Here is a 6,000-nt window from a genome sequence, read left to right as displayed (position 1 = left end):
CTCACACGGTGTCCCTTTTACCTCAGGACGGATTTTCTTTCCTTTGCAGATTAAAGGTTTGCTGTCAGCTTACTCTTGACAAGCAGCAATCTCCCCTTTTGCATCAATAGTCACGACGCGGCTGCTGCTCAAATCCCTCTTCGCCGCCGCCCGCGCGGCGCTGGAAGCACTCCAGCCTGGGGGGACAAGGCAGGCGACGCGGGCACCGGGCAGGCAGGGTCTCTCCCTCCACGGTGGGCTGTGCGTCCTCCCCGGGCTGCGCTGCGCTCACCTGCCCCAGACCGCCAGACCTGCTGCAAGCAGAGAGCCGTGCCGTGCAACGGCACTCGGGGAAGCTCGGCTCGTCACAGGGTTTGGGAAATTCATCACTGGATAAGCCTGCAGAAAAAAATGTCTCGGATGCTCAAGGGTATCAGCTGCCCGTGCCAGGAGATGGTTTGAGCACATCTGTCAGGGGAGGAGGGCTGGGGACCAACAGTGCTGAAGATGCCCAAGGTCTCCACAGAGTGGTTTGGGTTGGAAGGGGCCTTTAAGGCCATCTCGTCCCACCGCCTGCAGTGAGCAGGGACATCTCCAACTGGAGCAGGCTGATGCAGCCCAGCCCTGAAAGGTGCGAACCATCACCACTTCTCCCGCCTCTGGTCAAGATTTGGTAGCTCAGCAGCTCTGGAAACCATGCCAACAACGTAGATTGACAAAAAAAAGCAGCATTTGGCCCCGAGTCCCTCCAATATTTGTTTTTACTATAAAAGGAGAATTGGACTGTAGATGACACATGGGTTAGATGATTTAGTTACACAAGTAACTGGGAAAGCAGAGTGTTATGTTTTCAAATGCCCTTTTCTGCTTGTGACAGTTCAAATTCTTTTTAAACTTCACCTCAGGCTACGCACGCTGTTCTGTCTCCAGACCTGTGGCTACGCTATTTTAAGTGCCGATAAGCACGGTCTCACTACCAGGCACCGCTCCTCCCAAAGCATCTCCATCCAACAACCACCCTGAAGAGCTTGTCAGGAAAGCCAGCTCTTTGGTCTTCCGCATATGCAAAACCGTTATTCTTCCAGAGGAACAAAGCCTCCTTGTGGCCAGCTAGGTCTGGAAAGGAGAGCCGGGGGGGTCTGCCTGAGGATGTCCTTCGTCGTTCTGGTGCCGCGAGCACATCACCAACCCCACCGGCCCGTGCTAGCGGCTTTCTCCTCCTCTCGTGGACTTCCCTTTGCCATCTCGAGGTTCTGCTTCCTGACGGCAGCCTGGAGGCAGACAGTGCTGGAGGGCAAACCGGGACCTAGTGCGGCAGATTGCAGCTCTGCTTCCAGCAGGTGTTAGGCTCAAAGCCTCAGAGGGTTACTGTTATTAATTTCTTTTTGCAGCCATTTCACAAAGACTATCACATGATAAAAAAATACAGCCTCAAAAGCAAGAACAGTAAAAGAACGATGGCTGAGAGTTTAATGCGAAGCAGCGCAGAGCAATCCGGGGGCTTTGCCTCAGCTCCAGCTACTTTATGAACTGGAGATCGAAGCCAAACTGCAAAATGCGTAACGTGGATTCCCCAACCAGAGCCCTGAAGCTGGCCAGAGCTGTGGGGTTGTTTGAGGCCGCCTCTACCAGCAAGGTGAGTAACAAATACCCGGCGCTAAAATAAAGCACGGGGAGTTTTCGGAAGGCGAAGCACCTCCTGCCGCTCCCCTGCTCGCCAGGGTCTGGCGCAGCGTCTTTACCGCGACAAGGACAGATCTGCTGCCCGCGCAAGAGCCGCCGAGGTGTCAGGTTGGTCGCTAGCCTTGCCCTGGTACTTGCAGGCCGAGGCGGCTCCGCAGCCCGCCCCGTCCTTCCGCTGCTCCCCGCAGCAGGAGCAGCGTCGGGTGGCAAAGGAAAACAACTCCGGCCTTCACCGAGAAAGCCCCAGGAGCGCAATTGCGCCTGCAGGTCGCGTACCCGCGTTTCGCCGCACCTCGCGGTGCGGGCAGGCTGCCGGGAGCGCGCCGCGCACCCCCGCCGCCATTCGGCCACACGGCCCAACCCGCGACGGCGAGGGCTGTCGGCACCCCCACCCCGCCGCCGGCCTCCTGACACCCAACGCTTCCCCAGCACGTTCCGGCTCGCTCTGCTCCTCACAGAGCGGCGAAGCGATCCCTTGCTCCACGCAGCCGTCCGCAGAGCACTCGCACGGTACCTTTGGAAAAGAACCCAGCTGAAAACCTCGGAACGGGACTTTTGGTTGCTCTGCCGAGGTGGGGGAAGGGCATTTGCGACCAAGAACATGGCAAAACAGACATGAGCACACAAAATATTCACATGTGTATTTATATTTGCCTGGGAAAAAACTGTTGGAAAATGTTGCCCTTCTGCTTGTAACCACTGCGTCCCGAGGATGAATAATTTTGGCTTTTTCCAAGAAAGGGCTCCAAAAATCAACAATAACAGCGGGGCTTCAGGCTACTTCTTATCACCAAGGGACAGGGTTGATTGATCTTGCTATTTACTCCTGCTGACACTTCTTCAAGAAGGGCAGGTCCGCCGTGGAGGCCTGCGCACGCCCCCGCACTTCTCGGCCCTCCACCTCCCCCGCCAAGGCCCAGCAGCCGAATCTCAACTCACCGCCTTGGCCTTTCCAGAGCGGGGACCCAGCCGCCCTCTCCACAAGGAGCCATGGCGTCAGCTCCCCACGGCACCGGTGAGCCGAGGCGCGGGAGCCTGGCTCAGAGCTCCCAGCTCTCCGCCCGCTGCGTCGCGGCACGCCGGAGGCTCCAGCACGCTTTGCTTGTTTTCTTCAGGGATGCGCGACTCTCCCCTTTCCTCTGTCCATACCTAGGCAGTAGGGCTTAAATGATGGAAGATGTCGATCTTTAAAGTGATAAAGCTTTCTCACCAAATTCTTTTTCTTATTATAAAAACAAGGGAAAGAATAACATTTATTCAATCACATGGCTAGTAAAGTATCTATTTTTCTGGACTCCGGCGCAGCTTTCCCTTAAAGACAGCACTTTCTTCATGAAATACCAGCGAGTCCTGGGCACGACTTTAGAGAGCACAGAAATAGTGTGTGGAAGGAGAAAAGCAGTATCGCTTTCTTCCACATATGGATACCAGTTCCAATGAGGGATTTACGCACACAGATATAATCCCTTTTGATTCTGACATAGCCGGGATCTTGTTAGACCCTCTTCTGCTACTTCTTCCATTATCCTGTTGTCGATTCATTTTCTTGTACTCTCCATCTCTGGCCATCTTTTGCCTCATCTCCGGGGTGGCTCAATCACAGTTTTTCCCCTTCAGCCCCCACAGGCACCCCCAGTTGCTCCTTCCCTGCCCGGTGCAGACATCAGGGCACTGCCTCCAGCCCGGGGCTGCAGCCCGAGCACAAGGGGCACACACCTCCACACCCCCGCAGCCCGGCCGTATGCAGGTGCCACAGCTCTTCTTGGACACCCCCACGAAGCAGTGGCTCTTCTGCCTTGGGCCTGGACCTGTCAAACGTACGCTTCCGTCCTGCTCACGCCCACCCCGAGCACCAAAGACAATTACACCAGCCATTGCATTCACTGCTGCCAGCCTTCTCGCCGAATCCTTTGCCACCTCAAAGGTGGTCAGTCCTGCCCTTGCCACCAAGACCCTGCTTGAGCTATTTCCACCCACCTCGCTGTGCTCAGCAGGGCTGGCCACAGTGCCGGCGGACGCTTGTACGGTTTTCTAACACATACATCCATGCTACTTTCCATAATGTCCTGCAGGTCTGAAAACAACCTGCAAAGCCACTTTGTGATGCCTGGAAAGCTACTCAGGTCCAGGTCAGGATCTGATAGCCCTGAAGTCTCTTGCCCGTTGACACATCCCCATAGCCCAGCTGCCACCATAGCTCAAGGGATGAAGGCTCACCTGAATTACCAAGGCGTGCACCGAGGGCTGCATCACTCTGCGACCAGCACAGCCTTGCTCTTGCACTGCTGAAGGCAATGGCAAAGCTCTCATTTGTCCCAGAAGGGCAGAGCTCTTTCTTGAAAGCTTAAATCCATACTTAGGCTTAGCTGGACAGTCTTTGTGCAACAGCCATGCCGTGGTTTGAACAACGGCACACTGTCACAACCGTTCATGATTTATATTGTACAGTCAGGGAAAAGTCTATGAATATTAATTTAGTTCTGCTGTCATAAATAGCCCTAGACAGCCAACACCCATAAAAATACAAGTAGTCCAGTGTTAACTCTTGGAAAAAGCTCGAGCATATAACTGGAACAGGCTCACAGATCACCATCACGGGCCAAACCCCAGCTGGGATTACTGACTGCAAGTGGCTTTAACCACGGCAGATACACCAGCATCTCAGGGGATTTGGCTCTTGCATCCTTAGAGGCAAAGAAAAACCTGTTAGTTTTTCCAGCCTTCACCGTCTCATCTTGCAGCTAAAATGTTCCTTTTAACAGAGTGCAGCTTGCTGTGTAGAGCAGCTATCCATCTTGGAGACCTAGGAAAGTGTCCCAGGCTCTGAAGCAAAACTAAAACTTAGACACAGGAAAAGAAGCCATAGAAGCTTCAGTAACTACAAGCCCATCAGGCACCTGACCACGTTCAGCAGGACACTTTAGACGACGAGGACCCCTGTGTCAGGCCTGGGTACCCCAACGCTCTGTGCCCCTCGCCGCCGCGGGAGCCTGCGTGGGACGGGGGCCCTGCCGTGCCCTGCCCAGCCGAGCGTCTCACGTAGAACCCAGGGCACCAGGGAAATGCCCTGCCCTGCCGACAGACCCGGAGGGACGAGCTCCAGCTGCAGCCTCCCCTCAGGCAGCTCAGAGGCACACACCGCTGCAGGTTTTGCTCTAGGGATGTGGGCAGTCCAAGCCGAAACCCCAAAAAGCTGTCTGTAAGATAAAGGCAATGGAACAAAATAAGGAGTATTTCTTCTATTTCCCCCGTTTATCCTGAAGAACTAAACTGAAGAAATGTTTATCTTAAACGGAATTCCGCTTCTCCATTTAAAGATCTCTGACAAGTGCCTTCCACTTTCAGCTCTTCTTAGACACTGGTGAAATCACCTGGTTCTTATAACATGTTAGGAATGGTCTTGGGTACCAGTTTACATTAAAACAACATTAATTAGGTATGAGGTACTGGCTACGCTCCAGTGAACATGAGAGCATCCGCATTCCTACGGAGTTACAATGCTTCCTCCAAAGATTGGATTTATATCCACATCCAAGCTAAATAAATCATGTACCACGGTCCCTAAAACAGCTCACTTATCACGCTTAGTGTGAATAATGAAATGTCATAATATTTGTCCAAGACACGTGGTTTATTTTGCTTTCGATAAATAAGGTCTAGCAGGAAAAAAAAAATTGAGGTAATGCTTCCTCTCAGTGCTATTCTGTATCTGCTGTAATGGGCTTTGTATTGATGAGGGCTGCAGAGGAGGAAGGCACCTGGGACCTCGCTGGGGCTGAATCCAGCCCGTGAGGCACCATCTGCTGCTCGGCAGACCTGGGCTCAGCACAGCTCTCCAGGCGAAGCTACGGAGTTAAAGCCAAGCAAAGCCCCGGAACGGGCAGCCCAGGAGCAGCACCCTGCACTCGGACCAGCCGAGGAGCCCACGGCTCACATCGGCCAGGACCAGTGGTCACGCTTCGGGGGCAGCCCCGGGAATTACCTGCAGGGACACACTCTGGAGCCCAAGCCCCGTTTTCCACGCTGTGCGAACGCAGCTCTGGCTGCACCCTCTGAAGCAGCATCCCATGGCCAGCGACAGCCAAGGGGAGAAGTAAAAGCGCCAGCGCGTTTTGGATAGTCTTCAAAGCTGGAGGGGGGTTGCACCAGCGACATCCATGTTTTCCCCACTGGAAAACAGCTCACTGTGAGGTGCTCGCCCACAGAGGCTTTGCCCACGTGCCTTACAACCCCAGCAACGCGCCGCGAAGCCCAGCTCCTGCAGAGCACGTCCAGCCCTGGGGCCACGGCGAGAGCCCGGCCCGGCCCGGCCGGCGGCATCCTGACCCGCACCCACAG

This window comes from Phaethon aethereus, assembly GCF_964289735.1.
Source record: "Phaethon aethereus genome assembly, chromosome: 11".
In the NCBI taxonomy this organism is placed as follows: Eukaryota; Metazoa; Chordata; class Aves; order Phaethontiformes; family Phaethontidae; genus Phaethon; species Phaethon aethereus.
The sequence above is the reverse complement of the archived record's forward strand: the minus strand, read 5'-3'. Positions refer to the sequence as shown.